Source organism: Hesperophylax consimilis, chromosome 5, assembly GCF_061612785.1.
Source record: "Hesperophylax consimilis isolate HC1 chromosome 5, BYU_Hcon_1.0, whole genome shotgun sequence".
Classification (NCBI taxonomy): Eukaryota; Metazoa; Arthropoda; class Insecta; order Trichoptera; family Limnephilidae; genus Hesperophylax; species Hesperophylax consimilis.
The window spans coordinates 11,816,468-11,843,578 of record NC_142840.1 but is presented as its reverse complement, the minus strand read 5'-3'; the positions used below and the strand labels follow the sequence as shown (position 1 = coordinate 11,843,578).

The 27,111-nt window shown below is 34.6% G+C and overlaps 1 protein-coding gene across 1 annotated transcript in view; it reads right to left on the bottom strand.

Annotated features, from left to right (window-relative positions):
- The window catches only part of mam (neurogenic protein mastermind), a 237,604-nt gene that overhangs the window by 125,779 nt on the left and 84,714 nt on the right, over positions 1–27,111 (bottom strand). The window lies entirely within an intron of this gene.

Genomic DNA, 27,111 nt, shown 5'->3' with positions numbered 1-27,111 from the left:
TCTTTTATTTAAAAAGATATCGCGAAAATCACAGACATAGGAATTAATAGACGAGAAGATAATGGCGAGGGGTAAAATCAACTGTTGAAGAACGAAGGGGGTGAAGCTGACTGTGATTCGTCAATAAATCAATCTGACAGTAAATAGGCATCTCGCATTATAATATCACCATTTACTTCTTAAAAGTAAAATCTGCTTTTGAATGAATAGACATTTTTACATGGGAGCGCAAATTACTCGCCACGTTATGAACAAATTAGCGAAGTCCAAATTCGGCAAAAAAATTCGGTTCTATTTTCAGAGTCGAATATTTCGTTTAAGTATTTAGTTAAGACACTTTTATAAATGTTCATAATTTACTTCCCAGCAACCAACCAGCTTTGTGTTTCGCGTCCAGACGTTTCTCGATGTGACAGTATATTATGTTTCTACAACTGATCGATATTATACGATGTGAATATGCTTAAAATAAAGTAAAATAATGCTTATATATGGAATGTAATACGACAATTGGGTTTATTCTCTTTTTCACATCTATTTTTACAAGTTTTCATAGCACAAGTCAACATTTTGCCGTGTTATTTCGTAAAATGAATGGTCGAGGCATCATCGATGCCTCGACCATAGTTCGCACAAGAATGATGACGTCACGTTTTCAAATTTCACTTAAGGCCATACGCGAGCACAGCCGGCTCCAATGGAACCGGTATGGGGAGTGGGGATAATACGCTTTTAATCACTTAGGGCAGGTCTACTAATATTCATATGTCTATGGCGAAAATTAATGTTTTATTTTTTTTTAAAGAGAATGGAATAATATTTAAATTTATCGATCACAATCTATTCTAAAGAACTTAATTAGCAACATTATATACAATAAAACCATATCCGAAAAGGCCTGATACTTTATTTTTTTCTAAGCTTTTAAAAAGACATTGAATCGGTCTTTTTTAAAAGGACTCGTTGATCTACTCGCAGTACTTAATTAAAGCATCTAAGCATCTAAAAAAATTTAGGCGATCAAATTCTTAAACTACAGACATACCTATATGATTTTGCATAACTTCGCATTGCATCGCCTCAATATCTACTAATACACGGAGTAAACTTACTAATAAAAAATATTGCTAATTTATTAAGAATCTCTTCAAATTATTCGTAATCCGGTTAAAAATGGGATTGCAGGCCCATTAAGGAATGAATTGAAGAGAAGTTCAATGTAAAAATCCCAAAATGATGAAACTATCTTTTTAATTAATTATAAATTTTAATATTCATAATTACAAACACTAAATATTCTTCATCTTGATGCTCACCACTCTTCTAGACACAAGGGCCAGCTTCTATAGAAGAGGAACATTAAAAAAATCAAAAGCAGTGTAAACTAATTGGATCAATTATTTTAGTTAACATTATTGATTATACCGTGTAAATTTATTAATTATTTAATTTTAAAAAATTGATAGGTATCTGTATAAAATTTTCGTATAATACCAATGTTTTGTAACGATCTCGGAACACGTGTTCACAAGAATCCTAACATTTTCGCATTTCGTCATTATATATTATTAAGACTAACGCAGGTGCATAAACACATGTTCCGATATTATTACGAATTTACTAAAAGTTTATCACGAAGCGGCATGCAGTCCCGTTTATAACAGGATTAACAATAATTTGGAGATTTTTAATAAATCAGCAATACTCATTTTTCTAGGTGTACGTATTATTACAGAGTAGTGAGAATAGGAAGAAAGTACTTCAGTAAGAAAAAACGAAAATACTCAAGAGGATACTAATAAAGTTGGGTATCATTGACATAACTAATATAAATATATGAACATTAAGTAAAAATCAGTTTGTAAAACGGGAAACACGAACTTTTGGCTGGTCGTGCATTAAATCCACCGGCTTACCTGACTAATTGATTAGCAGCTCAGAGCTAAGGTTGAAGCGCTTTTGTTTTGACAGCGATTGAGTGATTTGCATACCATTGCACTGGCTGCAGTTCATACGGTATCCACATGTTCGTGGTATATGCTAAATCGAAACTGAATAAATAAGATCCGTAGTACGGTTTCTTGGTTTGTCTACTAATGATTAGGCTTGGCACCCGAACAATGTTTTTCAATAAATTTTATTAATGTATAATGTCTACTCAGAATGTTCTCATTACTGACCATGAACTGACTGTAATGTCTACTCAGAATGTTCTCATTACTGACTATTTTTAGAAAATTTTAATCTTGTTCTTTTATCCTGTGCTAAAATACCTCTGTTTTTGTTAATGTGATCTCTTTTCCAATATAACTTTTTGAATTTTGTTTTTGTTTTCTCTAATGCAATGGAAATTAACCCACATCCCGACATCCAATCAAGCTGTAACTCGGCAAATAGATTCGTTCTCGATTACAATGCATTCAATTTTTTGGTGGCACTCATGCACGCACACGCGCGCACACACGCATTTTTTCTGGAATTTTATGACATTATATTATTTTTTTTACAGTTAACATATGAAATAAATGTCGGCACTATCCAATTAGGATTTGGTTTAGATTTTAGCGTTTTCAACTCCGGTCCCTGGGGAGGAAGGTTCGATACTCAGTCAAACAAAAAAAAATCTTTGTAATTGGCTTCTAGCCGGCCCAAGAGATGGCGAACTATGTTGAAAATTGCGAATAGATAGATGGTATGGTAAAAAAAATGTTTTTACGGATTGTATTTAATATTATTTTGTCCTGTGCTAAAAAAACTCCATTCTTAATGTTAATTTGATCTCTTTATTTTGTACATAGGTAATGCATAACATTATGTCATGTTGTTTTATTTTATCAATACGTAAAGAGCACTGTGTGAGTCATTTTAAGAATATTACAACTGTATGGTGTTACTAAATCATTATGTTTAAGTTTATTATTTATTATATGTATATAGCGCACTTGAAGCGAACTAACACAAAACTGCGAATACACAAATATTATTGCTATTATTATTAAAATTATACTAGAAATATATCGATTATTTAAGATGAGAGACTCGATTTTGTATGGGAGAGCCACCAAGAATTCGAAAAACTAGATTCATTCTAGGGAAGCTTTTGTCCATTGTTGGACAAGAGAAGGCTTATGAATAAGAAAAAGTTAAGTTAATCCATATTCACACCAAAAAATTCTGTAGGTTGTAATTGCTACAAGCATGTCAAGATTGACGAAGGTCAAAAGCACTACGTGGGCCGACAGTTTACGTTCACTGATAAAACCGACAGAGTTTTTTTGTTGTTGGCCAATAGAAGCATTTAGTGACAACAATGGCGACCTATTCAGTGGTAGTCATTGGATAAAAATAAATTAAGGGCTGCACCTCCCAAAAAGCATGGGTGGCAAACATTGAAAACGTACAAAAAATTCAAATAATGTTGACATTTCATTATTACATTACCTACGAAAATTTACATTTATTTCTTAATTAGATGAACGTTACATATCGAAGCGGAGGCGTTTTTGCTGTACTTAGTCATTTATTTTATTTATAAAAGTAAGTATCATAATGTAGAAGCAAGACAAGCCGACATCACAAGCAGTAAGTAGATAACGCGTCCTAATGAGTTCGAGTAGTCAAGATGCCTCCGCTAGGATAGAGTATAGTCCGTTCGATCCCATCGGACCACGCTGGACGGAGTCGGGCTAGCGTGGGCGGCGAGGGGGGTGGGGCCCCCCAATCAATACTCGCTGGGGGAGAATGGGGCCGAGGGCGGGTGCCGTGGGCGGGACCCCCTACTCAACCATCCAGCAACCCACCTCCCACCCAATCCAATCTCCTAATTGCGCGCAACCCCTAAGCCTTGGCGAAGCGATTTGAGGATGCATTTTATTTCGTCTCTTTCTTCTGTCTCAGACAGATTCAAATAAAAATACACACTTCATGTAAATGAAACCACTTTATTTTATTGGTGTATCCTCTATGGTTCTGCAGCTTACATACATACATTAGTAGGTACTTACATATATATGCAAACATACTTATTTACGAAGGGTTGAATTTTCAAAACAGGTACAAATGTTGTTGAAATTTTAACAGTTATTTTCGAGCCAGTTAAAACAGTTATTTTTATATTTTTTTTGAAATATGTTTGAATGGATGTTAAAGTCAAATCTGCGTTAATGAAATGACAACAATGGAAAAATTACTACAAAAACACGGTTCACTCTTTAGTTTTGTATAAATAGTCAAATTTAATAATATCATTGTGGTGTAGTATTTAACAAATAAATGTATAGATGTTTTTTTTTAATTGCAAGGCAAAAATGTATCCTTGTTTGTTTGTGTTTCATCGTTTGTTATATTTTCTAAATGTTTAAATAACAACTTCAACTAAATGTTTGAATGCAACTGATGATCACCATACGTCAGATTAATTTCTGAGAAAAATTGAAAACCTGCAGCCACAATGAGATGCGGAAATAAATCACATAGGAGTGTCTTATCCACTACAGAAAAAAGTCAAAAGTCGTTGAGGGTCAAATAAGGTATTTGTGGAATTAGCAGAAGAAATTAAGTTAGAAGAAAATATTAACAATTTTAAATAAAAATTACAAAAATATGTTATTAATTTATATAAATATATTTTTAAATAGTTATGTATAAGGGTTTTTTAGGACATAAATAACTACAGCGCCATTGAGGTGATTTTGCACAAAAACGGCACTATATAAAGTATGCAATTATTATTAATATTATGTATTATTCATCTATTTAAAAACCATAAAAAAATAAATTTAAATTATTCGACTCCTAAACTCCTTTAAATTATTCGACCAATGAAATTGATTTTCCGGTTAAAAAAAGAATTTCAACATTAATAAATGTTTCATCAATTTTACCGGAAATAAGGAAAATTTGAGCTTACTTAGCACACGGACACGCCCACAAGACGTTTCTATCAGTTTATCTCTCCAGTGGCAATAATCATAAGTGCTTTTCAACGTTTGGTGTCGCAAACCTGTAGCAGGTTAAAGATAGCGAAAAGAAAATACAAATACAAAAACGTGGCATTGAAACACAAAATATTCTAATTTTGACACTAATAATTCATTTCGGCCAATAGGATACTAATAATGATTATAGTCGTCATGGTCACGTGTTGAAATCATACATTCAATATTGGTATACTAACAAACAGCCATACGCAATTATAATAATCACTAGAACAGCGACTATTGATTGATTATAATTGATTAAAAATAGGATTTCAACACCAATATTTAAAATTATTTTTATATTTTTTTTGTAAAGAAACTTGTCTATTCTTATGGGCGTACCGCTGATAGCTCCGTTTTTACCTCTCGCCTGTCTCACAAATATCGCATGTAGAAGAAAGAGACATTATAACGGAGAACTCAGTTGCAGGACCACAAAGAAAATCGAGTCAATGATATAGGTATCTACAACATACCAAACACAATGATAAAATAGGATATCAACGAGAATAATTTAAAAAAAAGATAAATAGTTAACTAATACGGGTTCTAAAGAATCCTTACACTATAATTTTACAGTGAATTAGAAGGATTGAAATATTCCTAAGATTGGGTATCAACCATTCCTGTCTCATAAACAAAGATATTAGAAGAACGAGATATGCTATGTTGGCCGCCGGACCGTGGCCGGAGTACTACCTAATTAGGGTACTTTGAACGGTATCGGGACGTGTACGCACAGAAATCTGTTCTATGTATTAGTGCGGATACCTTAGCGCAAGCAGGTATGCAGTAGTATTGGTGAACAAAACCGGCGACACTCGGCAAAACAATTCCACTCAGTACGAACTGCGCATAGCACATCTCGTTCTTCTAATATCTTTGCTCATAAACGTCGCATTTATCAGAAAGAGAATATGCAACCGAGCTCTCATGGGCAGTACCATTTTTATAACTGAGTAAATAGTAAGATCAAAGAAGATAAAACATTGCAATAATTCATAAATATTCAAAATGAGTCGTAAATTTTTATCAATTGTTTTTTTTCAAATAATTCTTACTGCAATTTGACGGTGGATTCGAAGTTTGAAATAATATTCATCAAATGACATTCCCAATTACTCATAAACGTCGCGTTACAGAGAGATTACAACAGAACATTCAGAGAGTTTCTATAAAGATGAAAAAAATACAAATAAAAAAGTGAAAATTATTATTTGTAAGTAAACTGTTTGTTAATGCAATGTCGACGTGGATTCAAATGTTTTCAAATATTGGTGAGATGAGAAGTCCTAAGGAGCGCACAACGCATATAACAACACGTATCTCAACATTAACCATGACAAATTGCCCCGTTTTTTTTATATTCTCATCCTCCGCATACCTTTCCAGGCAGATTAGAGTATTGTTCCGAACCCCAAATTCTCGGTAAACGAACCGGCAGCATTTCACAGACATCTCACACAAGCCTAACCAGGCGAGATTTAAACCGAAACATTGTCATGATTTTAAATAAATTAAGTAAAAGGGGGACTTTTAAAAAAGAACCGATTTATGCGTTGAACTTTTTAAGCTACTGTATTAACGATATCACATTTTTATCGGGTGCACAATTCGTGTTTTAATATCTGAATATCGTGAAGACATTGAAAATATTTTTGAATCAGTCAATATGAGAAAGGAGGTTCAGAGAAGACCATAAGACCCACATTTTCCCTCTTACTAATAATCGTGTTTTAAATTTGACACAACGGATAAATGACCGTTTTCGATCCATTAATGGTTATTTATCAGTTGAGTAAAATTTGAAATACGTTTTTATTATTAAAATTTATTAGTAAGGCCCTTGTACGCACGTGCAAGTGTATTTCTTAAGGTGAAACGCCAAATCACTATTTTGATTAATCTTTATAAAGAATTGGTGAACATTATGAATACCAAAAAATATGCTTTAGATAAATTGAAGGTTTTCCTATCTCTTCCTTTAAGTAGAATACAAATAAAATAATAAATTTATAAATAAAAAATATAAATGTAAGCTACTAAATTTTTTTTTTCAATATAAATGTATGAAGGCATAAAGGAAACAACTTTTAAAAAATTTATTATTATAGCTAAGATTATTTGTGACAGTTTCACTTAATTAACTTTTTGCTTTCTTTTAAAATTATTTAGAAAAAAAATAAAAAAAAGTTTTTTGCTTCAAATCGAAGGCTTCTAGACTCCGTTTATCAAGCGATTTTAATGCCTATTACCTACAATATAAGGTATACCAAGAATATACACATTTTTGGCTTGTAGCTTCCACTTAACTATAAAGTAGGAAATATATTATTTATTTGTACAGATATATTATAGGTCTCATTAAAAGCTAGCAATTGGTGAGCACTGGTGTCATTATATTTGCCCAGCTTATCTGTCTAAACCTTCTAGTGCTTTTTTAAGCCTGTGACAGACCACGCTATATTTTCGTGGCTTGGCCTATTTCACCATATCGCTAGCTATACATTCCCATTGGTAGTAAACCACGCGCGCTAAACCTGGCAGAACCTAACTTCTAGTTTTAAATAAAATATGAATAGTGAGCATTGAAAAAAAACACTACTGCAAGCTTAAATTTCCGATTTTCGTGTCAAATTATGAACTTCCTAGTTAGTTAATAATTTATTCAAACAAAAATATTACAAAGTGATGTAGAACGATGCCATACCGTTAGCAGTGGCATTATTGGCTGTGTAAATGAATGAGACGGTGCAGCAAAGCGCGGTGCTTTTTATTCAGAGGAAGTTTGTCTAGACCGCCAGGTAAAAAAAGCTCGCCCAAAGAGCTTTCAAACATTTCGATATAAAAACACAAATCAATTTTGAGTGGAAGACAGCAGAGCTTACGGTACAAACCATCTTACTGGCTGGAGAATCTTAAACAGAAACACGAGTAAACTAAAGTACTTACAACTTTGTTACACCAGAGTGATATTAGATACTGTCAGTTGCGCCATGGTGAAAGAGCATCCCAGATAACCAGGACCAGGTTCCATGATAACTCAACACAGTGACAATTCAACACACTTTTAAAAAGTGATATAAAGTCATTAGAAACGATGAAAAAAAAATTTAAACCTAACCTAACCTACTTAACCCAGTTAATAAAGTTTTTGTTTCATCACTTTCCATGACTTTATATTACTTTTTAAATATGTGATGAGTTATCATTTTGATGATTTATCCGGTCGGACCAGTAACCAGATCTGAAGAACCACGCACTTCCCAACTTTTCTTATCCGTGTCCTAACTACAAATCACGCCATTTACCCGTAGGGGTAGGCAGAGAGGATGGACCGCCAGACAATTTGGTCTTTGTGCACATTCATTGCTTCATTCACATTCATACACACCGGGCTTCCTCGACTTCTTGTACCATTAACATTCGCGTCATGTATTCTTCTTACACTACTTTCTTCGGTCATTCGTTCTACATGCCCAAACCATATACGCGTCACTTTCTTAATCTTACTCATCAATTACGATTACATAAGCCTTGTATTATTTGCGAGTCTCCACATTTATCATACGCAATTTTACAACATATACGTCTCAGGGATCTCATTTCTACAGCATTCAGTCTACTTTCATCCTTCCTATGCCAGTTATATATGGTATTAGCACTCCGTCGGGGAGTGCTAGCTTTGCTTATTTCAGCCCCACAACATTTCCCTAATTAGGGATAACATAAACCCATTGTCTCCCGGGCAGTTGGGACTATTACATGTACGTTAGCACATAAAACAACAATATGAATAACATTTAAACAATTAAATTACCGGTGCTACTCTGACTTGAATCTTCTGATTGCCGGGCGACCGTGTTTACCAATAAATAATCAGATCCCTTGCCAATTAGTGATTACGTCTCCAACACATTTTGTAAAAAAATCATTAGGTGATTCTATTTCAATTTTTTTCAAATAGATTTATCCATCTTTATGTTGTAATCAATAATAAAATAATAACACTCGTATACGGTGTCTATAAATTCAAATATCTACCATCGATTTTTTTAAGCTTACGTTCATATTGGATGATTTCTTGAACCGTATTATTTTTTAAGCTCACGTTCATATTGGATGAGTTCTTGAACCGTCATGCGTCGATGGTAGTGAATTGAATACCAAAACTTGAGGGCCAGTCATAATAAATTATTTTTACTGCCGTCACTCGCGAGAAGTATGTCTGGTATTTCAATACCACTGACAATAATGACGCACAGTTGTAAATGAATCAAATATAGTCGTAAAAAGTAAAATATTGTACGTCGGGTCCCGCGGAGTATTTAGTTTCCATGACCGCAGCTCTGATAAATATACAAATAAATAAATTGTGATAAAAATCAGCTGATGTTTCAGAAGTTTTGCTCAAATAATGTAGGATCTTTTGGAATCTGCAATAAGTAGGAATTTAAGAAAGTAAATATGGACAGATATTTGTATTCAGTATAACTTAGTATTTAAGTCTGTTAAGTATTTCTGTCTGTTTGTACATTAGATTGAGCTTAGGTAGTCATATTTATATAGCGCCCTTGAGGTGATTTTCTACAAAACTAAACAATTATTATTATTATTGTTATTAAAAACGGAGTAAGAAGATGCCCGCAGTGGGATTCGAATTTAAATCCCATTACCAGTTGCATATCTATTCTATCCATCAATTCCAAGTGCTATATTGACATATTTTAGCATTCCTACGTATTCCACAAACTGTAAATAAATGCATTTTTTACTAGGAGTAGCACAACTGAAGAAGAGACTTCAAAAAACGCGTTAAAAGGTTAAATAAATTAGGTAACAAAAGTGTTTTAGCCATTTTAATAAGCACGAGGATTTATGAAATAAACAATTATTTGTGGGATAATCTGAAAAAAGAACATTCAAGTTTGCACGATAGGTACTGTAAAAAGAAAATTATTCATTCAGGTTTAAGTTTTGAGTAACAATTTTTTTTTAGTTTTATGATTTAATTATGAGAACCATTAAGACTTTCTGTTTGTACTACTTGTGACCTCGGGACAACAAGTTTTATCAGCCGTTTACATGAAATTGATATATTGAGGTTCAAAGTTTGAATCACGAATAAACTAATAAAAATTGACATTTATGAAAAAAGTTAACGCGAAGAACGATCTTCACGTTTCATAACATTCTACGCATAAACGTGACATTTAGCCAAAAAAAAAACAGATAGAACCTTGTGACTTTGAAAATCATCTAAACTCAAAGAAATAAGGTTCTATCTGATAATGCTATAATATATAATATTGTCTGGCTAAATACGTATTTTGCATACAATGTTCTTAAACGTAAAGGTAATTCAATTACAATAATATGTTCTGCATAATTTTTTTTCCTTCTTAGTTTCACGCAATTGGCATATAGAAAAAACCTTGTACCAAGGGAATGTACTCGAAGCACAGCTCAAATCAAACCAAAAATTTTGGAAATGAAAACATGTTGTTAAAAATAAATTTAATGGTTTTAAACAAACTTAGTTGCATAATTATCTGTGGAATCGACTAATTTTAGACAGAGTTTTTAAAGGGAAAAATTAACGTATTAATTTTGATTTGGAATTTTATCGTTCCAAGGGCACGTACTGATAAGATATTTTAAAATACGGCCGTTAATGTTACAGGTTGTAGCGATGAATAGTTGAGACGGTCATTAACGATTTGAAAGGAAAGTGATTCACTTCGCTTGGAATGCCTTTAAATTACCAACAAACTTGGGTTGTAACAACTCTGAACAATAAAGTAGTGATTGCAGAAAGAGCTATCATCTCATTACCCGTCGCTGGCCGACACAGAACGACGCCTGCATTAGCCAATAGGATGGACCTACTTTGCATGGATCTGACACAGTAACTTTCCAAAGAGGCTCGGCGACCAGCGGTCGCGACACATGGCGAGACGTCATTGGTAAGAAGTAAGAAGTTTTAAGCGAAACCCTTCAGGCGGGAAGATAACAAATTAATTTCTACATTTCTCACAGAAGAAGTTTTACGTATAATAATAATAAGTCTACATTATAAATTACCAAAAACTAAATGAAATCATTTTTTTGCAGTACAAGTTAAAAGTAAGGAAAACCGTGAAACCGCTGGACCAAATATGGCTTCTTTACGGAAATTCATAGAAGGTTTATGTGCAAACTTTTTAATGCTCCGTTTTCCTAAGATATAGTGCATTTAAAATTCGAGGTTCAACAAATCAAAATGGAACCCAAAAACATAGGCGAATAGCGTTGAATAAATCAGAGTGAATGTTTTGAGTTTAAGCCGCGTAACCTATTTAATTAATTTAGAAAATATGGCACATTTTCTTATATTTACATCTTCCTGTCCACATGTTCGAATTGCACCAGCGAAAACATTCCAATCGAACAATCGATAAATAAAGTCATTATAATATTTTTCAATGGCATCAGTACTCGATACAGAATGGCTCTTTGACGGGGGCCAACTCTGTAACACAGTAACCTCCTTCACGACGACCGCCGATATAATATTGTGAACACATTGCTGCGCTTGCACATAATAATAATAATATGGATGAGTGTTAGATATGCTAGACGAGTTTTACATATTATCAGTGAGTTTCTCTTGAATCGGTTAAAATGCACCGCAAGAATGAACGAGTATCTGCGAACGTTTGAAGTAGATAGAAAGAATTTTTCAGTGTCCGCAAAGCGCTTCGGCCACGGGTCTACCGGCGCTGATCCGTGAAGGTGCCCCAGAAACTAATTAAAATTTATTGTTTGCTAATTATGATCATTGGTTTGCAATTTTACCCATTTTGCCTCGAAGATGCACTTGGATGCTTTGATTTTGCCATTGGTGATAATTGTAATTTTCCTTAATTTTGGTATCATCTCTAGTGTTATGGAGAATAAAGTTCACGTGTTGTCTTAAGGTTTGAACCTGAACTTGGAGCCAGAGGACAGTAAATTAGAACAACCTTACCGTGTAAAAATAAAACAATATAGGTAAGTTTTTAGATTCTCACGGCCAAAAGCATTTTTGTTATATGTTTTTGGGGTGTTATGCCGTGTTGCGCTAACTCCTTCTTTAGCCGACGTTTCGGACAGCGTTGCAGTGTCCATCATAGACATCGGTAGATCCGAAGATGTGATCGTGATGAACATCTTCGGATCTACTGGATCTGCCCTGATGATGGACACTGCAACGCTGTCCGAAACGTCGGCTAAAGAAGGAGTTAGCGCAACACGGCATAACACCCCAAAAACAAACAACAAAAATAAAACAATATAATTTCGGATATTTGTTTGTACGTAACATTCTAAATAAAATAAATACATAATTCTTATATTTTCATCAGATGATGTTTTAAATGTATAGTTGCCTCCCAAGCAGACTAATTTTATTTTACTATTATTTACATTCATTTTAATTTTAATTTTCTATCCCGTATAGATGTGCTAATCTCGCCGTTTTCACCGATGGAAAATTTATTTTCCGTTCCATACTTACGACAAGTTGTATGGTTAAGATTACGTATAATAAATAAAGCAATAAGTACGACACTATCCGGAAATCCTGCTCGAATAGGTATAACAAAGCGTGTTTACTGAAAATGGAGAAAAATAACAAAACAATAGGAAAACAATGATTATGCACGTAAAAAACGTCACTTAAGGCAAATATTATTGAAACTCTAATTGGCTGACAGGCACAAATTCTAATTGACTCGTGTTTACTGTTTACAAGTTTTATTCACGGTCACTACTTTACGCAACTACCGTGTTTTATTGTACTTTGAGTTACATCAATTACCATAAGCTAGTCAACGAGCTGCAGCTATTATAATGCTAACTCATTAACGAAATGTAGGCAGAGAGGATGGACCGCCATACAAATCTGACATTAAACAAACCACTCACATTCGTGCATCGTCTCACTCATCCTACACGAAACTAAACTTACTTATTTAAAATACTGTTAATTTATTCAAAATCTTTTCAAATTATTCGTTTTTCCGAGTAATCCCCCGTTAAAAACGAGTATGCAGGCCTGCAGTTCAAAGTGTGTAGTTGTGCAGTTCAAAATGTGTGGGCCTATGATGAATTTGAATTTACATAATTCCTAACAAAGTACCAGTTAAAGTGAATGTTTTGTGAGGACGGCGGAACACGTGTTCATACAAATATTGATTTCGGTATTAACATACTGATATTGTCGCATTCCGTCATGATAAATATTAGGAAAAGAACAAGTGTTCTCGATATATTTTGAAAGACTATTATTTTATCGGGAAATTGACATGTTATGACTTTTTTCATTCACTTATGCATCATCTAATTCACCTTGCACTCAGCTCAAAATCTCCAAACCATCAAGGCAAGGGCGTATATAAGGGTATGGGTTTAATGGGTTCAAACCTCCCCCTTGCATGGAATCAGAAGAAGCGAATTTAAAAAAAAAAGGAAATAATACTCGTAGCAATAATAATTCAGCAATCTGCACCATCTCTTTAATCAATGTGATTTAAATAAGTTGTGGTATGTATAGGTCCCAAACGATCGAACCCCACCCGCTATGCTCGATGCGAGAATAGCGGGCATACCTATAGCATCCCTTTCTCAATCTTATTCAATACCCTTACGAGTACATTAGTCTTGTATTATTTCCGGATCTCCGCTTTTGTAACACGGTTTTAGCACACACCATATCATTTGTACAGCATTCAGTCAACATTATTCACACCTTAAAAGGAACATTTGCAACGTTTGAAGAGATTTGGGTTGATTGATTGATTAAAATGTTGAAAATTCCGTGTTGTGTTGTGTTGTTGTAATCATAAAGTCGTCAAAGCGCTACCACCATAAAACTTTAAGGCTACATAAAGCTCTAACTGTTTGGTTGTTATTCGGGTGTTCTTGGAAGATTGTAGCAATCGCGATGGATTTGATAGCATTTTAAATTCAGCTACCCCTAAAAAGGGTCTAATTTCCAGACGCGCACAATCTTCTTTGATTTCTGAAGGCTACAGAACTGTACGCCGTAGCCTCTGTGGGAAAAATACTAACAGGACAAGGGTACTTCAGGACGTACGTGAGTTGGCAGCTGTCAGAAACCCATCGAGGAACTTTATGGGAGTTATAATATACCCTGAAAAATAACAATGCTGATTAAAGTAATAACTTATTTTGTCATGCAGCGTTTAGAGTTCATAGTTTAGAGTAATTTCACCCAAAGAACGCTTCCAAATTACATAAACTAGTGATGCTTTGCTTACTTAAAAACAGTAGTTTTTACATGTATGTCATTTTGGGCTGTTTTTTCATATTATGTATCGATATTAATTCTATTTTAAAAACAAACGGTTGAGAAAGTAAAGAATATTGAAACATTCAAAAGGTAAAAGAAACAAATATTTTTAAATCTTGTTACAGTTACCTACATACGGTAAAATCCTGAACTCAAGAAAATGGTTCTTACACATATCAACAAACATCAGAAGAACAAAACACAGTTAATAATAATGTAATAATTGTTGACAAGGGACAGTGAAGATAATTACAACAATATGCATTTGAAGTTGCAGTAATTACGTCATAAGAGAAAATACTATAGAGAAAGAAAACTAAGCTAACACTAAAAATAGGATATGATTTGAGGTTTTCATCGCCAAAAGTATTATCGTGATTTTTTGTGGTATTATGCCGTGATACTTGCTTCCTCCTCATTTAACCAACGTTTCGGACAGCGTTATAGTGTCCATCATCCATCCATCCGTCCATCATGGACAGTTTACATCTTCCCTGCTGATGGACTTTGTAACTCTGTCCGAAACGTTAACTAAATTATGAGAAAGCGCAATACGGCGCAATATCAAAAAAATCACCATAACCTAAAAATAGTTTAAATATCTAACACATTCGTATACAAATATGTTCGTGCTTACAGTGTATGAAAAAGCCAATTATTGTAATTATTTCAAAGCTTTGTAATATAATTTCGTTTGCATCATTTCGTCGACGTAAACATTGTTATAACTTATAACCATTCAACCACAAAACATCTTCACCGACGTTTAGGTCAATTAAACGACGTGATTAATTTCAATACATAGTCGTACACGTGAAGAAAAACGAAGGGTTACTTTTTCCTTCCCAGACTTCCCGCAGTAAAATGGATGCAGAGATGTACAAAGAAAATGAAGCAATTTCAAAATGTGTCCATATGAAAATGGCGCAGTCTCACGAGGGTTGATCCGTTAACATAATGAAGAGATAAACCGATAGAATTGTGTTATTGGCGTATCCGTGTGGCCGAAATAAACTTGTTATTTTTTATTGATTCAAATGAAATTTATGAAACATTTTCAAATGTCGAAATTCTTTCATGAACAGATTATCAATTGCATTGGCCTGTCTGGGCCTAGGAGTCGAAAAGTCTTGTGAAAATTGGTGAAATCATTGTTAGCTTCAAAGTAAACGCAATTTTTGGTGAAATTGATCATAATTTTTCAAATAATATAGAAAATGTATTTCATGAATAGATTCATCATTTTCAATGCCTGTCTGGGGCCTACGAGTCGGAAGGTTTTGCGTAAATTGGTGAAGGCATGTTTAGCATTAAAGTAAGCGTAAATTTTCCTAACTTCTCGTGAAAATGATCAAAAAAATTCAAATATGTAAATTTATTTCTTGAACAGATTAGCAGTTTCATTGGCCTGTTTGGGGCCTAGGAGTCAAAAAGAACTGTGTAAACTGGCGAAAACAGTTTTCTTTCAATTCGGTATAGATCACACTTCTAGGGATTACCTGTTCAGTGCTAGAAGAGTATTACGAAAATGACATTTGGCGATGAAAAACAAAACGACATCTCGGGCATTCGAAAGCGTCTCTCTTTGCGAATATTGTGCAATGCCGAATTTGTATATGAAAACGAGAGGTGAGTACTGGGTAGGTACTGGGTATTTGGTACTCTACATAACATAGAGAGTTGACAGCCGCCTGCCAGTTCACTAACAGAAGTAAAGAGAAAGGCAGCACGCGATAACAGGATGTCTCGAAATGGCGGATAACAATTGAATGAAATTTTACCTGTATTCAAATTTTCTAGGGAGTCTGAATAATAGAATCAGATAGCAAACAGCGAAAAGCTTGACAACTAGTTAAGATTGTTATTTTGTTTCACGATTTTCATTAAAAATATATTTCGTTTCCACTTCATCAAGACGTTGAAAATAAAGTCAAATGAAGCTTTAAAAATTTATTTTTCCATTTTGGCCTAGATCATGTTAAAACCCCTTTATATTTCAAGTAGACTTCGTTTCGGCAATAGCGCTATACTGAAGTTTGTAACCATCGATTCTCAGACGGTGGGCAAATGGTTAATTTTAAAAAGATTACTATGCGACTTATAAAAAAAATCAATAAACAAAGTTCTATTTTACTATAATACTATTATTAATAGACTTATTTCTTTTTATTTTGCCTCATTAAGGAATGAACCTTCCTCCCCAGGGACTGGCTGTGATTTTTTTAAATGTCTTGAAAAAACTACGAAAACTTAAAAAATATACATATTGGTTTAACTGAGGATTGAACCTCCCCCCCCTCCACCCCTCAGACTGTAGGCAATCGCGCTAACAACATATCAAAATACTAATTGGGTAGGAACGACATTTATTTCGTATATTAACTGCTGCAATGTCATCCAATTTCAGAGAAATGCATATGTGTCCGCGCGTGTATATGTGATTGCCACCAAAAGTTTACAGAATGCAGTGTCAACGACATCGAGTCTATTTGCGGAGTTTCATCTCGATCGGCTGTCGGAAAGTGGACTAATTACAAGATTCACTTCATTCTTATATTCATATAAGAAAACAAAAGTGAAATTCAAATGATGAATTTAAAAACGAAATATTATAATTGTTCGCTTTATCATAGCACATTACTATATTGCTTATATCATCAGCACAACACTTTTCGTCTCAAACATCATTATCGTTAATCACAAAATGTCTTTTAAAAGAGACTTTATTACAGGATAAAAGGATTAAAATGAGCGCATGGTTGACATAACCTAATCCATTCATAAATATAAATTATTTTTGCAACACTCTGTCGGTGCGCAATTTGCCGGGAGAGAGATAGCACGAGCCATCGGGAATGCCTGTAATTTATGCAACGGCGAGATGCTCAATGAGCAACTTCCACGGAACCTGCATCCGTGTCGAGCGAGACGAAAGATAGCGCAAGCCCAGAGAACGCCGGATGATAATGTTGCCAGTTTATTAATTATTAAAAATGTTTGTCTCCGCACCTGACGTGAACTGCAAAACTGAATTCACTATGCTTATTCTGATTGCTGTCCGGAATAATTTGCTACTTTGAATAATCCTATGATGAGAGAAAGACTTTACTTTATTTTTGTATGGCCATTAAAAATGATTCGACTATCAGTTGAGGGGACCCAACCCTTTCCCGCCCTGTTATAAGTAACAAATGGATACTCCTTCAAAGCGCACTACAAGGATTTAAACACAAATTATGTATAAAAATACTACTCTAGATCCTCAAGTGTCCTTGTTACACAGTAAGAATTAGTACTCACGAAATATATATGGAGGACAGATAAGCCATATTTTGTTTAAAGTTTTTGTTTTTATTTTCTGTTTTTGTTTATGTATTTTGTTACAGATGACACACATAAACTTCACTTTGACTTTGGTTCAAGATTTTGCTTATGATAGCCTGCGATAAGCGAGCCCTAAGGGTCTGAGACAGAGGTGTGAAATCGTCGGATCACGACAGTAGAAAGAATTTTATTTTTTTTGCTGGATTTTATTTAGGTATTGGAGCCAGGAAGGAGTCTGAAAGGGTCGAGAGGATGCACTAGGTGGCATGAAAGGCTGGGAGGTGACTGGAGAGACTAGGGTAGACTAGGATGAGGTGATTTTGCACAGCGGTGCTGCCAAGGTCTGTTATCTATGTGAGGATGTTGTGTCGGCGCTCTTTATTGGCAGCAGACACATGTCAGCGCTATATTAGCGGCGGACACATGCCTGAGCGGATGACGAGCCTCGTGCTGGCACAGTTGGTGGACGGGGTAGTCTCTCTCCCTGCAGCAGCTGGTACAGTTCCTTCGCTACCTAGGACTCTTGCAGCAGAGTCTCCATCTTCTGTCTTTGTCGAGCGTCACAGCGGTGCTGCCAAGGTTTGTTGTCTATGTGAGGACGTTGTGTCGGCGCTCTTTATTGGCAGCAGACACATGTCAGCGCTATATTGGCGGCAGACACATGCCTGAACGGATGACGAACCTCGTGCTGGCACAGTTGGTCTAAATAACAAATGTAGATCCTAGGAAATAAATTGTACAGCGCCCTTGAGGTGATTTTTCACAAAAACGGCGCTCTACAAATTATCCAATTATTATTATTATTATTATTATTATTTATGAGGATGATGGATAAGGACGGGTTGTTTTACAGAGTTTGAACAATTCATCAAATTTCAAAGTAAGTAGTTATGTAATTATATCTTTATGGGCCAGTTGCTTCATAGAACTGAAATAATAACAGAACTTTCACAGAACTAGATAACTTAAAACAAAATCACATTAATAGTAAGTTATGCAACAAAAGCATCAATATTTTATAAATTTAAAGGGAAACATAACGATGGTCAAAATCCACCTGTCTTGGAGCAGGGACGGTATCTAACCATCCCCTCAAGGGGGGGGGGGGTGGTTAAAAATTAAATTAGGTTAAATTCAGATCAGATGAAAACTTAAGACTAATAAGATTTATACGCGAAGATAACAGAAACAAAGGGACAAATGACATGGAATTGTGCCGTCTTTTGCAGAGCTATGATCAAACTGCACGCACTTATCAAAGCGGCGCCGGCGCCGGCGGAGTCAATAACAGCTAACAGTCCACAGAGCCGGCTGTCGCCAGTCAAAACACACCAAGTGAATCACAAATAATAATTGTTGTTTGCATTCGTAATACATTTTTAGGTTTTTAATCGTTTTAACCGAACTTTTATCAGTTCATATACAATAGACTAAAATAAAATATTTTTTTAAATATCTGTCGTACGTCGCCACTGGTTACTCAGTCGAGTCACCGTCGCCCCCTCACGACCCTTAATAATAATATTTGGATGATTTTTATAGCGCCGCTTTTGTGCAAAATCCCCTCAAAGGCGCTGTACAAATATATAATACATTTCTACAATGATCTTATTTCTACATGTTATTACTAACTATATATGGAGATAATTAATATACAGTTACCATACTTACCTGGTAGGTCACTTGACATTAACACTTAATTAACATTAACTAATTGTTTATTAGCGAAATTTAGATAAAGGGTTTAGGATATAATTGGAAAATTGGACTTTCCGGTATTTATTTTAATAATATATTTATGTTCTTTAATTTATTTATTTATTTATTAACGCCCTTTTTCTGGGCTTTTACATGAGAATATTAAGAAATATATATTATTTATTGTAAATAACTGAATTGCTTCATTAACAACATTTTATATTTGTTTAAACAGAAATTGATGATGACCACTGGTAAAATTGTTTCCCTCCATTAGTATTCTGGGCAGAGAGGAATACATGTGGTAGTTAGTCCCAGAATTTCTGCACTGAAATAAATCCTGACTTCTAATATTACGTTGCGGAATCCGAAAGCTTATAAATTCTAGCAATACCGGACTATCAACTAAATCATTTCGAATTTTACATAGAAATACTAAGTTCTTCTGTCTGACAATTTGAGCACATTCATATAAATTAACAATTATTCCAGCATACCCATTTTAAAATTTATAAAACGTAAGAATTTGTTTTGTATTCTTTCAACAGCTTGTACATATATATTATAATGTGGGTTCCAGATAAAATATCTAATTAATGAGCGTGTTTAGGAAAGCAAAAGCAAATTTTATACTGGGCGGTGTAGTCCAGTCAGTGGGGAGTTTTACCTTGCAAAAGGTTAGGTAGTAGCGATTTTGATATATGTTGTTAAGATTGGGACTCTAAGGAAAAAAAAAAGTTTTCGACCTTGGGAGGGTCGAGCTCGACCCGCCATCTTGGATTGAAGGTGCCAAAATTATTTTTTTTCAAAATAATTGTGAAGTGGTCGTTTTTACAACCAAATTGCTCAAGGCAAACTTAAAGAGAACTAAATTACCTACATTTTTTGTAAATGGTATTTTTTTTTAAGTCTAATAGGTAACGAGTTACAGTGGCGGAAATGTGAATATTTTTATAAAAAATGATGAAATTCCCAACTTTGTAATTTTTTCGGGTTATTCATTACATAATTATAATAATTTTGTAAACTCATTTCCACACCACCATGAGGTATAGAACGTGGAGCATTTTTTTATTGTGGTATCTCTAGTAGGTCTACTCCACAGATATACCAGCGATGGTAGATTTCGAAATTATGTTACATTACTATGAATTTTGTTACTATAAATTATGTTACTTAATAACAGTCTTCGTCACCAATGTCATCATCTAACTCATTGCCTGTGATACTGAGATTCTGGGCTTTCATTGACAAAATCTCTTCTTCTTCGTCCTCGACATCGATGTGAACCTCTAGCGAATTTCAGCATGTTTGACCATTACAGCACCCACATACAATAGAACACTTCAATCCAGCTTTCGTGCAGCTACATGCAACACCGCATCCTTTTTTACAATTGCATGAAATAAATTTTGATAAAGTCTCGGGTGCTGGTTTCTTTGTCATTCTTACTGGAACAAGCCCGTTGGTGTCACGTTTCCAGCCCCAGTTTCTGGATTTTTTTGGATTCCATACCATTTTTGGACTTCATGGTACGTTCTAAATGCATGGTACTGTGCAGCGTCGTTCGTTGGTGGCAAAGAGGCAAGATTGAATTTGCTTTTTGTTGTCGACTTTGCGAAACGTTTGTAGCGGACTTCTTCCAAGGTTTCCTTATCCATGTCACCCCCTTACAAAGCAACAAGAAAGCGTGTTCTTGCAACTGCTATGTCTTCTGGTGTTGCATCATGTTGTTTGAAGATTCCTATCATGGCATTGAGTCTTGTGTCGTTTTGCACAAGCGAACAAAATTTTGTTTTTCCTTGGTTGAAGAAGGACGATCTTGTATCGCAGCCGCTAAATGCCTTAAATGCCATGAAGAAACAGAATATTCTCAGCCGCCTCTTTGTATTTCACACTATTCGCGGAACACAGTCTTTCAAAAGTTTTGCCTCTCCCGGGTTTGCGAAGATATATACTACTTTTGGGTGGTGCTAATGCTGTCAGCAGAACTAGGAGATCAATGTCTTCGCCAATAATGAAAACAGCGTCATATGATGAACACAAGGAAATCGCAGTATTGACAATCAACTCATCAGCATCTTCTTCAGCCTGCTTAACTGTAAAATCATCCTGTATAAATTGCTTTGTAAGCATCGAAATCAGACGGTCTTTGTTATTTTCATTGGCTAAAAATCGTTCTTGTGAAACTTGAACTGGCATTGTTTCATCGAAAAGAACATCTGCAGACATGAGCATCCAGGCAACGTCCTGTAACCAGGACTCAATCAGTGTTGCCAAGTCAGCTGTAGACTAGGATCCCACTATAACAAATCAACGTCATCGAGTACACGGATGATGCTATATAAGTATATTGTAACGTAGAAATACGTTAAAATGATATTGTGTAATATGTTCGTACAAAATTTATCAAGAAAACTGGAGTTTTACAATTTTTTGTCAAAATTTTCTTCTTTCAACCGCTGTAACTCGTTACCTATTAGACTTACAAAAAAAAACTTTATGCAAAAAATGTAGGTAATTTAGTTGTCTTTAAGTTTGCTCTCAACAATTTGGTTGTAAAATCAACCACTTCATAATTATTTTGAAAAAACCAAATTTTGGCACCTTCAATCCAAGATGGCGGATCGAGCTCGACCCCCCCAAGGTCGAAAACTTTTTTTTTTCTTTAGAGTCCCAATCTTAACAACATATGTGAAAATCGCTACTACCTAACCTTTTGCAAGGTGGAGCCCTTTTTTATCCCCCACTGACTGGACTAGTGCTGAAGTACAATGTTTTGATCAGAATTCGCTTTCCTAAATGTGATTCGTCCCTCGGTATAAAGACAGATTTCGAATAATGTACATCCAATAAGAAAACTGTGGTTAGGATGTATTTTAGGCAATACAAGAATGCTAATAGCTTAAAAATGTAAGTTTTTAGTTTAGACCTGAATTCAGTTCGACTTGTTATGGAGTTTATTCCAAGCCTTCGGCCCAGAGGCTTCCATCTGTCTGCCTACAGCTGATGATGTTGCTGATCTAAGAGTTAACTGCCTCGGACCAGTGTTTTCCGGGACGCATAGTTCAGAGATGGGGTGGGGCCATTTCATTGATGGATTTGAACACCACCCAGCACAATTTTTAGTCGATTCTTTCAGGGCACTTGAGCCAGTGGAGGTTACGAAGGTGTTCAATGATGTGTATATACAAACCTATACACTTCGATTACTTCAAACAAGCTCAGGAAACGCTGATAAAGTCTGTCAGGAATATCCCGATACACCCAGTATATGCGATTTAAATGAATGTTCTCCCCATGTAGTTTATTGATATAATTATCTATGTATGCGTGCCATCAAAATCGAGATAATTACTTCAGCTGTATAAAAAAATACGACAAACAGGCGTTAATCAAGCGATAACTACGGATTTGAGTACCTACCTATCAGTTGAACCAAATTTGTATGATTTTATTGTCATTAATTACTCACCGAATGGAGCCAATAAAAGTAAATAAAAGAAATACAGGGTGTCTGGGATCTAGGATTCTACATGGTGGTAGAAGTAAAAAAGATAAATACCTTTTTTCGAAATTCCAATGACTATTTTCCAATACAAAAATAATGTTCCATACAAGAATATTTATTTTCCAATACAAAAAATTCAACTTATTAACCTAAAAACTACCTTCGAACCTTGGAATTTGGAAAAAAATTGTTTTTTTTTTTACCTGTACATCATGTAGAATCACCCCCCGAAGTTAGCGCACTATACCCTCATACCCCCATATATAAAATGACAAAGGAAATATCTCACTTTAAAAATGTCTAATTATTATTACGATCTGCGATAGTAAAAAGACCTGGGTATTGATTCTCCAATCCAGGCCGCTCGCAATCGCCATCGAAAGTACATGCATTGGTCGACATCCTTATTCTTGTATATATGACGTTAAGATAGTAGTTATAGGCCTTAGTCGTAAGTCACTAGATATAAGTCTTAGAGATAAGTCAGTAGTTCTAGTATTAACTATTTAAGAAATAAATTTGTACAGCGCCCTTGAGGTGATTTCTCACGAAAACGGCGCTATATAAATTAGCCAAATATTATTATTATTATTATTATTGAGTCTTGTCGAAGGTACATACATACGTACACCAAACGTCAAATGTCATTCCACTGTGACATGAGTGGCATGACCCTGAACGCATAGGAGATATGTATCGGAAGGAGTTTATTTATTTAAAAGATAAGAAGGATAAGGTCTTAGAGCTCGTGCCCAAAGGCTCTTCTCAGAATGTAGACGGCATGCGCCACCTTAAGTGCGTGATTATGGAAACAATTGGAATCAATACTATCTTAGAATTTGCTTTAAATTACCTAAGAATATTATCAATTGTGTCAAGTGTCAAGTGTCAACTCACTTGGAATCTGAAGTTCGTTTGTGTAAAAAAAATAAAATATGGGAAAATATATTTTTTAACACCTGTTCGGAATTCGATGTTGTTTTCATGATCAAATGGATGTATGAAATGGAAACTTGAAAGTGTAAATAAACTTTCCTAAATCCGATCGAGCTGAAACTCGTCAGATAGACTCGTTGTAGGTGACAATGCATTCTATCAATCAATTGTGTTGAATCACCGATACAGTATTGTATTTGAATGCCTTTCTAGAAAGCTTTGAGTTTCTATACTTACAAAACTATTGATTCATATTTTTGGCCAAAAGCTATTTTTAGGATTTTATTTTTTATTTTTATTGATTCCAGTATAAATATTTGAGGAAAATTGGATTATGAATTATCATTTCTCTTTCTAACATGAAAAAATTATCAGTTTCCGCATGGTAGAAAAAAGATAAAAATACGTTTACAAAATATAGACGCTGATCATTTATAACCCTAAAACGCTGGAGGGGTTAAATACCATAAAATCAACAGCTTCAAAAACATTCATCACAATATTTTGAAATAAGTCAAGTGCATTAAAGACGAAAAATATTAAAAATCCATCTAAATAGATTAAAATAAGAAATGTGATAAAAAATTATTTTAGTTTTTATTTTTGATTATTATTACTACGCGTGACAGCTGTTTCGCCTTCTGAATGCGTTATAAACTGAATAATAATATTATTGAATATATAAAAAAATGGAGTTCTACAAATTAAACTTGATATAAATATGATATTTTTTCATTTCAGAGCAATTCCCGGCGAAGACGCATAGAACCTTAAAAAAAAGCACTTTGAACAATTATCTTTAGGTTACCTGTTGTGGCGGCCGTTGACCCACTGAAATCTCCCTTGGCAGGACTCTATACTACCCACTGTTAAGTATTGTTAATCTCAATAAAGCAGTGTAGTCGCGTGTGTTCCGCGCGCGTCCGCCAGGATGTCGGGGCCACTTTAATCAGCGGATGGGGTATGAAAAAATACCCCACGGAGAAGTCTCCTCGCCCTAGTGCGTATCCGTTTACCGCAGGGGTAGCGAACCATCGTTAATAACAGTTACAATACAACTTTGTGTTTACTATCATATCACTTGTTTGATTTGATTTAAAACGATTCGTTTAAAACTAATTTTCTATCGAGTAGTTCTAGTTGGTATGTTGAAGATGGTTAGGCTCAGTAAATCAGGGTTGTCTATAATTTCATTAACATTTATTAAATAAAGTCAAGTCGGAGACCAGTCTTCTATCTGAGAGTTTTAATAATTTAAATTATTTCATTTCATGTATAGTTTCTATAGGTAAACCGAGTTTATAGTTATAACATATCTTTGAAATTTATATATTTAAAGTCTCTGCCATTGCGGAGAAGAAGCCAAGCATTTTTAATCCTTATAACAGGAGACAAGATTTATTTTATGCCCAATTCGAAATATTTTTGTGGTTATATAAATTATAAATCTTTGAATTGGACATCAAAAAAGTTTTTTTACAAATATTTAGAAGCAATGACGCAGTATACCCATTTGTTTTTATGAGGCATCTGAAACCTGGGTGAAGTTATTGTAAAAACAAAAAAAAAATGCATTTTTCGTCTGAAATTTGTAGACCAAAATAACAGTTTGCAACACCACAAAATATCCAAAATATATGTCAGAAAAAAAGACAAGATCCCAAATTATTTGGTCCATATTTTCAAATTATTCATTGAGAAAATTTGGAAAAAGGGGGGCTCAACACAGAAAAGCCCACATTTTCAAAAAAAAACATCGGAAAATAATCTTTTTGTACCCATAATAAACAATAATAAATAGTACATTTCCACAAAACAGGGATGGAACTCGGGTGGCAAACTGAGAGCCGGGTAAGTAAGACTAGTATCAGTATCATAGCCATAACCCAGAAAATCTCAATCTGGTGACGTGTTGCTTATATTTTTATAAGCGAGCCAAAGGAATGCAATATAATGCCGTAATTCGCCTTATTAATAATACGGTGGTTGAAGGTTTTCGTGGTCGTGACAGAGCAAACCTCGTCAAATTTCACGTTACATCATAAACAGAAGTTAAAGCAACTATAAAATAATATCATGCTAATGAATTACTACATCTATAAAAATGGAGTAATGACTACAATATGTCGGCACGTACTCCAGATGACATCGGCCGTGTTGCACAACCTGAACTTATAATTTCAGAGTACCATAATATACGTATCAAGTTCATAAATAAAGATTGAATATACATATATATCGAGATATACGTGACTGCTCTAACCACTGAGCCATCGCGGAAATCTTCAGACTCGTTCGCGGGAACAATGACGTCACTTACGAACTCTCTCTGGCTCGATGGCGGAATAATAGTCAACATAATTTATGATATTATGAATATGACTGTATTAACACAATATATTTATGATTTAAGATTTTCACGGTTAAAAGTATTTTTTTTAATTGTTTTTGGGGTGTTATGCCGTGTTGCGCTAACTCTTCTTTAGCCAACATTTCGGACAACGTTACAGTGTCCATCATCAGGGCAGATGTGTCAATCGTTGGCTAAAGAAGGAGTTAGCGCAACACGGCATAACACCCCAAAAACAAATAACAAAAAATGTATTTAGGATATAAGGTGATAAGATGAGGTGAGATGGTAATGAAAAGAGAGAGTGGACACTCAAACACACTCTTAATTCTTTGTATATCTCTCTCTATCTGGCGCAGTCTTTTCACACCAGACAACGGTCGCACGGAAGATATTTCATGTTTAAAAATCATTTTGTATAGCTACGCTTTTAGAAATCTTAACCATAAACATAATTTATAAGTATACATATATATTTTCAGTGTTCAAAAAAGAAAATTAATAAAAAAAAACGAATGGCGTCTCAGTTGTATGCCCCTGTTATAACACCTATTATTGTGGGAGGGACGTGTTTCTGTTGCGGCAATACTCCTTGAGATATTCACTCCCATATGTAGTCAAAAATAAACAAAATATTTGCTAGGCATCTCTTACAACAATAAAACATGTCACATGAAATAATTGTATCGCTGAAAGAAGCTGCGGGTTTTGTCTACAAACTGAGCAATCGAATGACTACAAATCGTCGTATCATCACAGTGTCTGAAATATGATGTAACATTTAGTAAAAGTAAAACTGATTCTTATTCAACGTAGATCTATGAATTAAGATATCGTACATTTGACGGTAAAAGGTTCACGGTGAAATTTACGGTATTTGATGAATGATGCTATTTCAACAAACAGAAATGATAAACGACTTCATTATATTTATGTAACGGCAATTTCAACACCGATTTAGACGGAAGAAAGCCGCGAA